Source organism: Hipposideros armiger, unplaced genomic scaffold, assembly GCF_001890085.2.
Source record: "Hipposideros armiger isolate ML-2016 unplaced genomic scaffold, ASM189008v1 scaffold_1251, whole genome shotgun sequence".
Taxonomy (NCBI): Eukaryota; Metazoa; Chordata; class Mammalia; order Chiroptera; family Hipposideridae; genus Hipposideros; species Hipposideros armiger.
Window position 1 is genome coordinate 86,454 of NW_017732601.1, and position 15,723 is coordinate 102,176.

General features: G+C 39.5%; 1 protein-coding gene and 1 pseudogene across 1 annotated transcript in view; both read right to left on the reverse strand.

Moving 5' to 3' along the window:
* Nucleotides 1–15,723, reverse strand: part of LOC109376974 (phosphatidylinositol 5-phosphate 4-kinase type-2 alpha-like) — a 155,938-nt gene that overhangs the window by 80,698 nt on the left and 59,517 nt on the right. The window lies entirely within an intron of this gene.
* LOC109376975 (uncharacterized protein C12orf31 homolog pseudogene) lies at nt 1,515–1,835 on the reverse strand (annotated as a pseudogene).

The following is a 15,723-nucleotide window of genomic DNA, read 5'->3' on the forward strand; positions in this document are numbered from 1 at the left end:
TCCAAGTACTTTCAAAATTTGTGGAATTTAAAAGATGAGTCATGTGCTTTTCCTTTCCAGAAAAACGAATGTTCCAAATTCGTGGACCTTTGCAGTGGTCAGAGGTGCCTGTCAGTAGTGTGCCCTTTAGCAGCCAAGAAATGAACATACTTTAGGCTTCCTTTCAAAGTAAAGGTGAGACTCAGCATCGGCTAAGAAAATAACCGCTTTTCAAGAGAAACTAGAGCTTTGAAAAGAGAGGATTCTAAAAACAGATGTTTGGAAATATTTCCACTGTTTTGTGATCTTGTGGCCAAAAACAATGTAACTGTGTCACCTATGAAAACTCTTATATCAGCACACCCAAACACTTGGAAATAGAATATCCTAACTTATTAGAAATCTTTCTGGAAAGTTTTGAGCCCATTTATTAATGGGCATTGAACCCATTTGTTGAAACTTTCTTTCTCTTTCTTTCTTCTCTCTCTCTCTCTCTCTCTCTCTCTCTCTCTCTCTCTCTCTCTCTCTCTCTTTTGAACAAGATACCTTTTATTCTTAATTATACAAAATCAAAACTCGACTTTGAACCCATCTGTTAAAACTATATTAATTAATTATTTATTTTAGACAAGACCGTTTTATTCTGAATTATACAAAATCAAAACTCTAAATAAGTACTGCCTATAAGATCCGCTGACATTATCCTTTAAAATAACACAAGAGTTTTCTTTAAATTTGAGTTAGCTATAATGTCAGTATAATAATTACTCTTTATTAAGATCAAACAATCACAACTACATTAATACTAGACAGAATTCTGAATTTGGATGCTGCAAATTGAACAGCATCCAATTAAAATATTGGTATAGTTTTCATTCATCAAAGAAAATGTTTTAGGGCCAGTCGAGTGGCACAATGGTTAAGAGCTGGCTTGGGACGCCAGAGGGCCCTGGTTCGGATCCCACATATGAGGGCCAGTGACACTGCCCTCCACAGCTAAGATGCTGAACAACAGCTCAACCTGGAGCTGGGCTGCCATGAGTCGCTGGCGACCGCGTAGGCTGCAGACCCTGCTGCAGTGGGTTGCCATGGGCTACCGTGTGTAGCCAGCAGCCAGCGTGAGCAGCCAGCAACTGCCATGAGCAGCTGTCCAGAAGCTGGTGACTGATCTGCCTCGCCAGGGAAGAGCGCAATGATGGTGCCAACTTGGGCCAGTGAAGCAACATCCTCCACAACTAGACTGAAGAACAAAAGGACAGCAACTTGTCTGTTCCCCTTCCCGATTCCCCAGCGCTGTTCCCATCCTCCAATTCCCCAATAAAAATCCTTAAACAAAATGTTTTTGTCAACTTCCCAAAATAAATTTGAGGAGTTATGTTGGGTTTCAATTGAAGAAAAAGGCCAAGTTAAAATATGGAAACAAAGTTTTCATTCAGTGAAAGCTGAAGTCTGTGTACACATTCTAATCACAGATCTGTCCCATAGGCTGTTTTTTAGATTTTTAAGAGTGTACCAGGCCAGGCCCTTCAATGTCTTCACTGCTTTTGCTTTGTTTTTCCCCTTCTTTTTCTCTCTCTTTCCTTCAGCTTTTTTCTTTGCCTCTGGCTCATCCATATGGGGTAGTGTCCATGTTGATATAGAAAATTCTTTTTGTTTCTCTTAATATCAGTCTTCATTTTCATGTCATCTTTTTCATTTTTCACCACCCATTGGGTTTTCTCTTCACAATGTATGGGGACCACCACAGTTGCTATCTCTTGAACATCTTTTATTAAAACATCACTATCTATTTTAAGAATACTTTTAAGTCTTCTAAGCTCCTTTGGGGCATTCTTTTTTCTCTTTTCAGCATACATTTTCCTTTTCCGTTTACTCCATTAGCTTTCAGCCATATTTTATCTGAACAAGCTCACACTCAGTCTCCATGCTCACAACCACCAGAATCCCTCGCACCCATTTGTTAAAACTTTATAAACAAAAAACAATACCACCTTAAACATCTAGAAATTTTCAGGGAAAATGAAATTTAACATCTGAACGTCAACTAAAAGCTTTGTCAAGTGTACTAAAAGCTCTGTCAAGTAAACTAAAACTGGTAAGATGGGCTGAGATAAGGAGTAGGGTGATTTAGTAAAAATGTCCAGTGATATAGTTCTTCCATTTATATTTATAAAACTTTGTGAGGGTGTTTTTCTCCAATGAAAGCCATTGATAACAAGAATCAAAATATACAGAACCTTACAGGTAGGCTTAAAAAAAATCACTATTAAAACAAAATTTTCAAAAACTATACTAATTATACTGGTCTGACTAAAAATCAGTCATCTTAATGAAGGCAAAAGATTTTTTTATATTGTTAAAATTATTTTAAAAATTTAATGTCACCATTTTCACTTTTTAGATATACTGTAAAATTTACATAACACTGATATTTGCCTAGGAACATAATGTATAAATAAGTATACATGCTAGCATGCTTATATTTCACACATATGGTGTGTGATGAAAAATTTTTGGTGTCTATTGTTCTATGGGGGAGTTTTCAAAATATTCATATCTTTACCCATTTCGTATCCCTGCAAGGGGGAAAAGGACATCTGACTGGTTTTTTTGGAGAATAAAAAGTCCCCACTGTTTTTGACAGAATTCTCTGCTCCCAGCAAATGAGTCAGCTCTGAGCATTTAGTAGGCACCACTGAGAAAGAAACTCAATCGTGTTTTATTCATCCTGGCCAGAGGCAGGCATACTACACAGCATGCACACTTAGTCATAGCAGCATCTCATTTTAAAATTGTCAAAAAACACTTTCATACTCACTATCTGCTTTTTCCCTCACAATAATGACGTAGGATTTTTCCCGTTGAACAGATGAGAAATAAAGTGAAATAACTCAGCAGAGAACGTAAATGGCCTCTTTTAGATCATGAGAAGAGAAAGTAAAATTAGGTTTCTCTATGCTGAGCCCTATGCTTGTGCCAACCTCACACACACATTTCTGAAACTGGACTCTAGAGCCTGAACAGGGTGCCCCATGGAAAGAGATGACATTCCAGCCACCACTGTGGGCCGGGATCTTACAAGGAAGCAGGGGTCCAGCTGAGTCCCATGCATGGGTTTGTGGGAGGATGTGCCTGGGAGGTGCTTGCCACAGTAAAGCATGCCAGGAGTTTGCAAAAACTTTGAAAGTTTGGGATATAAATTTATATCAAATGACTACAAGGGATAAACTGCACTTTTGGTATTTAAATAACTAAATTATAACCATCTAAGTTAATTTCTCCTCACCCCCCTTTCTAAAATATAGTCTGTTCAAAAACTTCACAATAATTTGCTTCTGAGCTTAGAAGTTTTACATCTGATATGCTGAATAGTCGTTTTCCCGGTAAGTTACATTCTTTAGCCTAAAACACTATTTCAAGCATGTGTAAATGCATTATTCTAATAAATGAAAGCCAACAGGCGACTCAAGTTTTTTCTAAAAAAGAAATAATTGTGCAAACAATAGTCTAAAGCTATTTTATTTGGAACAATAGGAGACTGTTTCTAAGACATACCAGACTACATTTTTTACATAACTTTCTTTTGTCACTAAAAATGTTTCCCAAAGTTGAAGAGAAGCTCAATTTAGATTTCAGTTTAGATTTTAGCATAGCATCACACTGAAATGCAGAAAATCACTTTTTCGTTCAGATTGGAATTTACTTTGTATTTTGATGTAAAGGACACAGGTATGGTTTAAAAAATAATCATTAGCTCAACTAATATCTTTTTCATGGTAGAAAATTTTTAACCTTTACTTAGATGCATATATACTCACAAATAAATGTACTGAAGTGTTTTACAAATAGTAAAAATAACAAGCCCTTTTCTAATCTGGTAAGAAAAAACTCACCATGACATGATTTGTGAAGTTTCAAAAACATGCGATACCAATTATATATCTCCTATCCACAAATACTAGTTCACCAACTGTCAAAAGAACAAAAATACTACTGTTTTTATTATTTTAGGAAAAAAAGCACATGCCACAGAAGTTTGCATAAATAATTCTCTCCTTTCCCCACATCCTCCCACTACATTCTACCTATTCTAGCAACTATAAAAATAGATACACTAAAACAAACAAACAAAACCAAAACAAACAAACAAAAACACCCAGAAAATTAGATAACAGAAAATCTTAATTCCTAATTAGATCAACTGACATTAGTGTCTCATTCTCCGCATGCTATGGACATGACTTAGGAATGTGACACAGCAGATTTAATACAGGCAGTTCTCACTGGATTTTAAACCTGGGCACTTCTAAAAGGTTGGACAGGGAATGATATTCTTAGCTGTTATAAGAGATTCATATTTTTTCTTTTCTCCTCGTATTTCAATCATCTTTTTTCTGAATGATTTGAAGCTAATAGTTTTCATTACGATGAAGAACAAACTGCAGGTGAGCATTGGCCCTACTGCCTGACTCAGCATTACAAACACTATGCTTGGGAACAACATAGAACTACCCTAAATGGTCTCTCCAAGGTCAGGTCTGAGGTATTAGGATGCAACTCTCATTATCAGGTAAATGACTCAGGTCTTAAATAGCATGTTAGTTTCTTTAATTGTCTCAAGAAAGTCTCTTTTACTTCAGGAGTCAATTTTGCCTTCAAATGTATTTTCCTCTTTGATCTTAAATGCTAAAATTCAGTCTTAAGCATGCTTGCCAACAGAAAACAGGATTTAAAGAAACTAACAAAGTTTATCATTCAATATTTTGTTAGAAATGTGATTTAGATAACTCCAGATTCATGTTTTGTCAACTCCAAATAAGTTAATTCCTGGCAATTTCTTTTTCAGTCTAACCCTTGTTTATAGTAAAACCAAGGGATTGCTGCATGAAATTCCATGGGAAAAATGAATTTTTAAAATCCTAGCAGAGGAAAATCAAATTTTTCTTGTTTAATTGTGTTAAAAAGAAACAAGCCCCAAAAGGAGTCACCCTACGTTAGCAAACCAAGACTATAATAAATTCCTAACCTAATTTCATTTTCCATCGTACCAGAAGTTTTAACCAGTCAATCTGGAATTCTGTGGTCAGCAACAATAGAGTTCATCTGCCACACAGGCCCTTTCTATCCCCCAAAGGAAGATGAGGTCATCTGCTCTTTCCTTATCACTTCTCCCGTCTGCCTTATAATGCCTTTTGTACATACAGCTCCTCCAAGCTTCTTTCTAGCTACTAGATGGGATCCTGCCTGATTCATAAATTATTCAATAAAGCCAGTTAGATCTTTAGGTTTACTCAGTTGAATTTTTGTTATTTACCATTGTTAGTGATTTTCTCATGCTTTCTTTTTCCCCCTTTTTTGTATGTTATCACATGTATCTCAGGAAATATATGTGATACAAGGACTTGAATTTATCTAGGTCCCTCAGAAGCAGGAAAGGACACTTCGGCCATGCACAAGTCACTGCTGCCTGATGGAGATGTTCACTGATCACATGCAGGAGCCATTTATACCTTTGAGAGTGAAGAATGAAAGCTTTACCAGTTAGATGTTGTTATGGTCTGAATGTTCGTGTCCCCTCAGAATTCATGTTGAAATCTTAACCCCCAAAGATGATGGTCTCAGGGAGTGGGGCCTTTGGGAGGCACTTAAGTCATGAGGGTAGAGCCCTCATGAATGGGATTAGTGTCATAGAGGAGACCCCACAGAGACCCCTAGGCCCTTCCATCATGTGAGGACACAGAGAGAAGGCACCACCTATGAACCAGGAACAGGGCCCTCACCAAAACATAACCATGCTCATACCTTGATCTTGGACTTCCCAGCCTCCAGAACTGTGAGAAATAAATTTCTGTTGTTTATAAGCTCCCCAGTCTGTGGCATGTTGATATACCTCTCCAATGGACTAAGACACATGTTCTCCCCAAAAGTCTGACCCTTCAGTTGACTGGACTATATACATAATGCTCTGTACTTGGTAAGCAGGGTCGACCTGACTAAAAAAGCTGCCCACTAAGGTAGGTTTCCAACCACAGGCCACAGCATAAAAAGAGTACATAGGACAGACTACCTTCTTGTTTGGTATGAAACTGTTAATGATACCATGTCATTTCCTCTACCCAAATTGCTAATTTGCTAATTTTAATAATGAGTTACAGTGCCCAATTATCACAATGAGTTTATTTATGTGGTTTATATGTTCCTCTAACCCTATGACACAAAATATTAAAATCGAGAGTACTAATGTTGTTTACCATATATTGTGATGTTATAAAGATTGTTTCGAATGCCCTACTCTGTAGCTACTCAGAATACATAATATCTTGTTAGTAAGATGTTAAAATAAAGAATTACTAAGTGACTGTAAAAAATAAAACTAGATAGAAACTATCTTTAGAACATATTAAATGAAGATTTGTCAGTGAAAACTGCTTGACCTTGTAAATGTGAACCCACCAGGTCAGCAGCTTCCAGAAGCGTTGTATTTGTTCACTTCACAGCAATGACCCTGGTATTCTGTTTTTAGACATTAGCAAATGTATGATTATCAGCAAAACATTAGAATGAGCCATAGAAAATAACAAAAAATTCAAAAAGAACAACAGCACAACGCTCATGTTATAGAAGTCTTGGTTTCAGGAACCACAACACCCACCCAAAGCTCAGACAGGATGTGCAAATTTGAAGTCTGACTCATCATCTATCAATTCCTGCAATGAATCGGGGTTCACAGTCCTCTCACCTTCCTTTGTCATCCATGCCAATTAAGCTAGCAGACAGGCAAAGTTTGACACATCAGTTACCTTACCCTTTTTACAAGAGTATATAGTAAGATGGCAACAGGGGTGAGGAAGGTTGGCGGAACTAAGATGACAACTTCTCATGGGTCAGGAGCTGAGTCACGTAAACTGTGCAGGAAGCAGCACAGTAAGACCACAACACACTACCACACCAAGTGATGTGCCCGTGCCCTTGGTATTGACAGCCAACAGGAAGGCTCTTTACTTTAGTAATAACTCTTCCTAATATTTTTTTAAATAACTTTTTTTTTGTAAATAATGATAATAATAGATTGTAATCCATAGAATAAGAACCTATGAGTTCATACAGGAAGAGATAGATGAAAGTTAGATGATAGGTAGCTAGATAGATGAGAATAAACTATCCCTTACAGTAGAGTTCCAACTAATAAATGTAGAGGAATGACAAAGGAATGACAAAAATGAAAAATATCACCAATTGGCAAATACTGCAGTAGTAACTGCTTCTTCAGGTAAGACTCACCAATGGGTACTAAAATTAATGAGCAAAAGTATGGTGAGAAACAGGATGCTTACATAGTATCCATGTACCTCCCCACAAAATACTTATTAAGAACAAAGGGAAAAACAGTAACTTTACAGTGGAGAAAGCTGATACCACTATAACCAAGAGATCAGTTAATATCAGTAATGGGATAAATCAGTGTCTTCTGATATGATGTGCTAAAATGGACACAGAATCAATAATCTAGTATTCGGATTAAAAAAATGCATAATCTGACTCCAATCGTTAGGAAACAAACCCTAACTAGGAGCCATTCTACAACATAACTAGTCTGTGTTCTTTATCAAAAGTGTAAAGATCTAGAGAGACCGATTAAGACAAAAAACTCGTACAGGTTACAGTAGATTAAGCAGACATGACAACCAAATGCAACATGTGATCCTGCATCAGAAAGGAGACAAAAAGGAGACAACTGGGGAAATGGGGTAAGATCTATTGATTCTGTAATAATATCGTGTTCACTTTCTGATCTTCATTAATGACACTCTTAGTTATGTAAGATGTTAACATGTGGGTGAAGGGTATACAGGAATTCTTTGTACTATTTTTTGCAACATTTTATGTGTCTGAAATTATTTCAAAAGGAAAAGGAAAAAAAAAAAACATGAATGCTGTGTTTTTGGTCTAGTACATCCACCATGACTGCTGTCCCTAATAATCCACACCCACTTACTGAAGTTAACAACTTGGTCTTACCTCAATTTGCAGTTCCTACACATCTTACATACAATTAACTGAAATATTTCTCTCATGCCCCAGTGGGATAAGAGTCTCACTTGTTCCATTCCATAAGTAAAAAACAAGTTCCACCGGAGTAAAATACGGACTTACATCCCAGGCACCTGGCTCAGTGTTGAATGAATAAGTTAATATATCCTTGAGGCTGATTTTTAACAAATACAAGTTATGGGAAAAAAGACAAGGGGAACAGAAGGTGAAATATTCTTAACTCTGTTACATTATAAAGTTTTATGATAATAGGGAAAAAAACAAGCCTGAGTTTTAGAAAGTAGTGGTTTTAATTTGTGTTTTATTAATATATACTTTGGTTTTCTGTTTGTGCAGCACCTTTCCATCCCTAGCATTCATTCATCATTTCTACAATTAACAATACCACATCCTCAAGGCTGACGTTTATTTAGGCTGACTGCACATCAGATATCTGCTAATTGCTTCATAGTCTTTCTTATGTCATCATCTTAAGGACAGTCTGAAAGGGACAAATCTATTATACTCCCCAACCCTTGACAGATAAGGTCACTGAAGCTAAGAGCAGTTAGAGACTGGCTCAAGGTCATAGTGACCTCTACACAATGTGGTCTGATTCTGATCATCTGGTCAGTGCAACTCCAGAAACTGGGTTTCGGCCATGGCACTCAATTGCCTCCTGTCTTATAAACACATAAATGAAAAGGACATAAATTAAAAAAAAAAACATAAAAAACCTGTTCAATTACTTAAAGTAACCACAGAAAAAGTGCTTAAGGGGCAGATGGCAACTAAATAAAACAAACACAAAACCTCTGCATAAAATAACTTGTCCATTTTCTTTAAGTGTCCTGAATTTTCCACTTTTTAAATTTCACCCTGGCGTCTACCTTTGCCTCATCTGCTTGTAAAGAAAAGGGAAAACTAATGTTGTCCTCATCAGTCAGCGTGGACTGGGGCTTCTGGGGGCTCCGTGGAGCCTGTGCAGAGTATAAGAAGAAGATGGGTGGTGGGGAATAAGGACAAAGGCAAGAACCCCAGGAAGAAAGGGGTCAGAGACATGGTAGGTGTCGATTCCTTCTCAACAGGGCTGTCATTCCTTGATGCCACGCCCAAACGCTGTTCATAACTTTATGCTCTAAAAACAATTCATAAAACTAATCACCAAAGGAGGCAAAATACAAAACACATTAATGTAGTTTTGTTTTCTTAAATCCTTGCCCCAGTATGGGGGCCACTGGGCATACAGGAGTGCGAGTCCACGTGTAGAACAAGAGAGTGTGCAGTTTCGAGCCCATGTGCTCTGACGTTGCTGTGAGGACGACCCGAGTCTATAACCATGCCTGGTACTTGGTGAGTGCACCTTACTGTCACTGCCGTCAATATCTCCAGAGCGCTGCTCCAGATGAGACGCTTAGTAAATCTTTCCTGACTTTCACTTAGGATAAAATGTGGTTAAATCAAAATATGATCATTTGGTTTAGAGTCATGATGAGTCTGCATCTAAAGGGAGAAACTGCAGCTGACATTCCAGAGTCAACGCAACCCGAAAACCTCTACGATATCTGCCCACAATTGCAGCCTAAAAGGGCTCACTCAGCCAGAGAGGATGGGGAGAAGCAGGAGCAAGCAAAACAGGATTTTGTTCCAGAAGTGGCCCATTTCCCTTCACTACCATTAGCAAATCTAAGACAAGCAAACCAAACACTTTTTATGAGAATTTGTAATATATTACGCTAGGGTAGCTCCTTCCTTTTCTATAGTCCTTCTTGTTTACCATTCATGTTCATTTCCTTAGTGATTGCATATTTGAGGAACGTTTAGACACTTGTGGACAGTGCTGTTCAAACAACTTTAGAAGTCTGTGAACTGTTTGTTTAGCTCTTTGCAGTGGTATCACATTCTGCTAAACTGTTTGGCATCTACTCGCTTGTTTTTTAAAATTCAATAGCATCTTGAAAACGTCTGAATTTAGAAAACCAATTAAGAGGTGGTGATTCAAATTACAAATGGAGATTGCTTTAAAGGATTCACTGAAGCACTTTTTTCCAAGGCCCTATTCTGTCTCTGTCGCTCAATTTAGTAGAGTGGGAAGGTCTTAAGGAAGCATAGATTTTTAAATCTATGGATTAGAAAGGAGAACACACAACTATTACATTGCAAAATCACCTCTAATCTCATCAAATACTTACTGACCTGTACTAAGCTGAAGAATGTCTCCCTGAGCTGTCAAGTTCCCGTGTTCTCTTCCAAAAGCAGCTTCTAAACTGGGTGCCGTGGTGTGGGTGCCTCTCAAAATTTCCAATTTGTGTAAAACCCAAGCCATCCATAGGAGATAATTACTGCTCTTTAATTGAGATTTTAAAGATGTAATCTATGTATCCATATTTTTTAGAGATCTATGTAGTGAAGGGAAACTAAGATGAAGGGTGGTCAAAACCAAGTGTCAGAAACAGACATGTAAGATGAGTGAAAAGTGCTAGCAGCTTTGGGGAGAGAGAAGGATGAATGAGTGGAGCATGGGGGATTTTTAGGGCAGTGAAAATACTCTGTATGCTACTAGAATGGTGGGGTACAGGTCATTATACCTTCGTCAAAGCCCGTAAAATGTACAACACAGAGTGAACTCTATGTAAACTAGGGACTCTGGTTGGTAATGAGGTGTCAATGTTGGCTCAGCAATTGGAACAAATGTGCCTCCTGGTGCAGGATGTTGCTGGCTCCTGGTGCAGGCTGGGTTGTGGGGAAGGGGTAAATGGGAACTGTACTTTTCTCTCAATTTTGTTCTGAAACTAAAACTTCTCTAAAATATAGTCTATCTTTTTTTTTTAAGTGCTAACAGCATTGGAAGGAAGAAACTATATTATTCCTTGAGTTTATATGAGGAGATACTAGAGCCAGGCCTTGAAGTGGGGAAAGGACCAATGTTTGGAGAAGACAGCATGTCACTGATATGAATGACAGTGGAGCGCTTCAAGGGACCAGGCTGGGAAGGCTGATATCTGTTCTCTGGGCAGGAAGGAGTCATGGGAGGCTTTGCGCCAGGGGGTTATAAGATGAGGGCAGTCTAAGGACTTAGCTCCTTCTGTGTGGAATGGAATTTGGAGCCAGGATGAAGCCCGGAGGCCAGGCTCACAGGGCAAGTCTGAAGCAGTGAGCTGGGGACACAGGATGTGGTTTCTGGGACATGGGAGGGGAGGGGCCCAGGAGGAGGGGGAAAGGGAGGGGCTAAGAACTGGTTACACGTTTTGAGCCTTTGGGACTAGAATAGTGAAGTCAATACTGAAAATAGGAAATACAGAAAGAGAAGTAAATTCAGCGTCAAAACCAGAATCAGAACTGCTACCACTCAGCATGATGTGCTGTGGGCTGTACAAACCAACCCGGTCATAACCACACGCTGCCTTATCTGGCCTTTATAGACTTCATAGACTAGCTGTCCACAAGAGAACCAGCCTTTCTCATGACTGGTACACATGGGCCACACCATCTCTTCTTTGTGGGGTCCTGCTCAGTGGTCGGGTGGAATCACCCAGGGGGTGCTCAAAGAAACAACACAGAGCAAGGCAAGCAACATGATGTACACTGGCTGAGAGGTTGCAGTAGCCATGCTGCTGAGACAGGACCAGAACTCAGGCCATCGCCACCAAAGCGAACGAACGCAGGAACAAAGAGCATGCAAAAAACACCCCATAAAACGTGTTTATTCAACACTGAGCCTTGATGCACAGCACTTGTTCACTAAGAAGACCTCGCAAGTGTACTTTGAAACAGACCTTTCTGACTTACAGTGATTCAAATGGATGATTTGAAAATAAGTGTGAGGCAGTTCTGCCATGGATCTGTAAATGAACACCATCTCTGGAGAACTTGCCCTTTGTAGGTCTAGTGCTCGGCAATTTGGCTGGTTCATTCTCTCATCACCCTCTTCCTGAACAGTCTCCAGAGCTGAGGCCTAGAGCGGAGTTTGCAGTAATGCTCCCCAGTGAGGCTCCAGGAGGGCTACGTTTTGGATAATAACCAGCATTTTGAAGGTTTCACCTTCCTTCCATATTCTTCCAGTATAAAAATAAATTAATATAATTAACATAAAAAACATTAGTTTTATATTTTTAAAACACAATGTATGATATAAAATTAGGGGGAGGGACGTTAAAAGCCACCATAGTAAATGAACTCCATATGTCTCTACCATGCTGTTCCTTTTCTTTAAATCATGTCTTCCTTCTATTTTCCTATTACGTTTCTATATACATAAGGCCATGTTCTTTGGTTAATTTGACCTCAACTTACACCCTCTTTCAGTAACTCCTTCCTCCAATCTCCAGAGAATCAGTTTTTCTGACTTCCTGTCTTCAATTTTCCATAAAGTATATCGTAAAAGTATTCGATAATTAATTTAAGAACGAAACCAAAAGGAGGGGGGCAGGAAGAGTCCAACACAACACCTCATGCTTATGAACCCTGAGAAGAAAGATTCATTTGATGAGGCACTCAAGAAGGAATTTATCTGTGAGATGGACTCCCCATGGTCAACTTAGGGCCCAAATGTTATAAATAATTAAGAGTTTAGTTGCCATTTGCTGACAGGGGCTCCCATGTACTCTTTTTACAGGCAAGACTGAACTCCTGGCTTCCTGCACTGCACCCTGCTTGTTTCTGTGTCTGATTCAACCACTACAGGGAAGCCCTGGTTTCGTCTTTTGACCACTGGACCGAGACCTGCCCTGTCCAATAGAATTGAACAATTGTATGCTGATTTCCATCTATGAGATCGGACAATTAAGTTTATGAACTTGTTGCAACGATGTTGCTAAACGTTTTCGATATCAGAGGGATTATTCATTATGAATTTGTACCACCTGGACAAACAGTTAACCAAGTTTACTATTTGGAAGTGCTGAAAAGGCTGCATGAAAAAGTTAGACAACCTGAACTTTTGCCAGCAATTCACGGCTCTTGCATCACGACAATGCACCAGTTCACATGGCACTGTCTGTGAGGGAGTTTTTAGCCAGTAAACAAATAACTGTATTGGAACACCCTCCCTACTCAACTGATCTGGCCCCCAGTGACTTCTTTCTTTACCTGAAGATAAAGGAAATATTGAAAGGAAGACATTTTGATGACATTCAGGACATCAAGGGTAATACGACAACAGCTCTGATGGCCATTTTAGAAAAAGAGTTCCAAAATTGCTTTGAAGGGTAGGCTAGGCGCTGGCATGGGTGCATACTTCCCAAGGGGAGTACTTCAAAGGTGACTGTACTGATATTCAGCAATGAGTTATGTAGCATTTTTTCTAGGATTGGATCATGGCCTTAATTGTCACGCCTCGTATACTGACCAATCAGAACTGTATGAATTTGAAAACATCATTTGCATAAAACTGAACCAATTAGGACCTGGGCAGGAACTTTCTCTATAACAGGCAGCCTCCTCTCTGTGCCCATCGAGCCCACTTTGGGTTTCCACCAGAGGCTGCATTGCTCCTGTTTGCAAACTGTTTCACCTGAATAAAGTATTTCCTTTTTCAGACCTCTTTAGGAATTTTGGTTTACATCCTCTTCCTTCCCTTTTCTTTTTTTCTACTTTCTCTTGATCGCATCTAGACATTTTACAAAATAAACATTTTCAGTAGAAATTGTCTCTCACCATTCCTCTAGTGAACAGGGATCAATTTTTAAAAGGGAAGGGAAAAAAACAAAAAAACCACTTTTCTACTGTTATTCTACATTCAATAACAAGAAATTCTCTGACACAATTTTTTAGGCTTTTGTTTTAAAAGACTTCTGTAAGAGGGCCGGCCGAGTGGTGCGATGGTTAAGAACTGGCGTGGGATGCCAGAGGGCCCCGGTTCGGATCCCACATATGAGGGCCAGTGACACTGCCCTCCACAGCTAAGATGCTGAACAACAGCTCAACCTGGAGCTGGGCTGCTGTGAGTCGCCGGCAACGGCGTAGGCTGCAGCCCCTGTGGCAGTGGGTTGCCATGGGCTACCGTGTGTAGCCAGCATCCAGCGTGAGCGGCCAGCAGCCGCAGTGAGCCACCGTCCAGAAGCCGGCGACTGATGTGCCTCGCCCAGGAAGAGCGCAATGATGGTGCCAACTTGGGCCAGTGAAGCAACGTCCTCCACAACTAGACTAAAGAACAAAACGACAGCAACTTGTCTGTTCCCCTTCCCCCAATTCCCCAGTGCTGTTCCCATCCCCCCAATTCCCCAATAAAAATCTAAAAAAAAAAAAGAATTCTGTAGGACCTTGTAGGTCTACAACTCACGATGCCCTGAAACAGTTCTTATAGTTTTTCTAAAAGATTAGAAATAATATACCCAAGTAAGAATCTGTCTTCTAACTATCCACATATTTTTATTCCTCACAGATTTCCAGCACTTGTTTAAAAATAAATAAAAGCATGTCTGTTAATACCAACCTGAAGATGTGCTGTGACTAACAAGACAGTTAAGCTGGAAGGTATATTTTCAAGGCCAGAGCCAGAATCACTATCCTTTATCATCAACTGTGGCAGCAAAATAAAATTAGTTTGATTATACTGATAGGAAAAACAATCATGGTCAAACATGTGTTCAGGAGAAGGGAAAGAAAAGAATCCTCAATACAGGGCATCCTCCAAATCAAAGACATCAGGGGGAAAAATGTAAAGCATGTAAATTTGTCAATGAAAGGCCAATACACATAATCCTACTAAGACAAGAAAGAATGCCTGTTACACATTTAGATAATTGTCAACCCTTCCCATGAAAGTAAGGAAATCAAAAAGTGCTCAGAGAAACCACAGCTCAGCTTACCAAAAACACCCTTCTTGATTCCCCTGTTGACTTTCTATACATAGGAGAAATCAAAGGAAGTTTTAAAAGAATTTACATTTTAGTTAGTTGAGAGACACAAAATAAATGTATTTCTCTATTCAAGACTCAGAATTAAGAGCTTTTTAAAAAAAATGGATGTACACCCCCAATTTTTATCAGGTCCAAGGTGACTTGGAAATGACTGGGGAATACAGTGATGATACCCCCAAGAATACAAATTCATGAAAACACAGAGCTGCACATCACAAAAGAATATGCTAAATTTTCTTTATCTAAATATCTAAAATTTCTTTAAAATTCGAGTACAGGGCCAGCCCAGTGGCTCAGTTGGTTAAGAGTTGGCTTGGGAGCACGAGCTCTGAGCAACAGGGCCGCCGGTTTGATTCCCACATGTGCCTCTACACCTAAGATGGTGATCAACAGCTCGACCTGTTGCTAGGCTGCCATGAGTCGCCGGCGACGGCGTAGGCTTCAGTGGGGCTGCAGTGGGCTGCTGTAAACCTGCAGTGAGCGGCTGTCCAGAGGCCAGCGCCCGAACTGCCTCACAGGGAAAAGGGCAATGATAATACCAACAGGGGTCAGTGAAGCAATGTCCTCCACAACTAGACTGAAGAACAAAATGACAGCAACTTGTCAGTTCCCCTTCACCAATTCCCCAACACTGTTCCCCTCCGCCAATTCCCCAATAAAATCTTTTTTTTTTTTAAATTAGAGCACATTTTTTTCACAACACAAATCCCTGTAGTTTTCCTAATTAAAACGCCTGAATGGGGCCGGCCGAGTGGCGCAATGGTTAAGAACTCGCTTGGGATGCCAGAGGGCCCCGGTTCAGATCCCACATATGAGGGCCAGTGACACTGCCCTCCACAGCTAAGATGCTGAA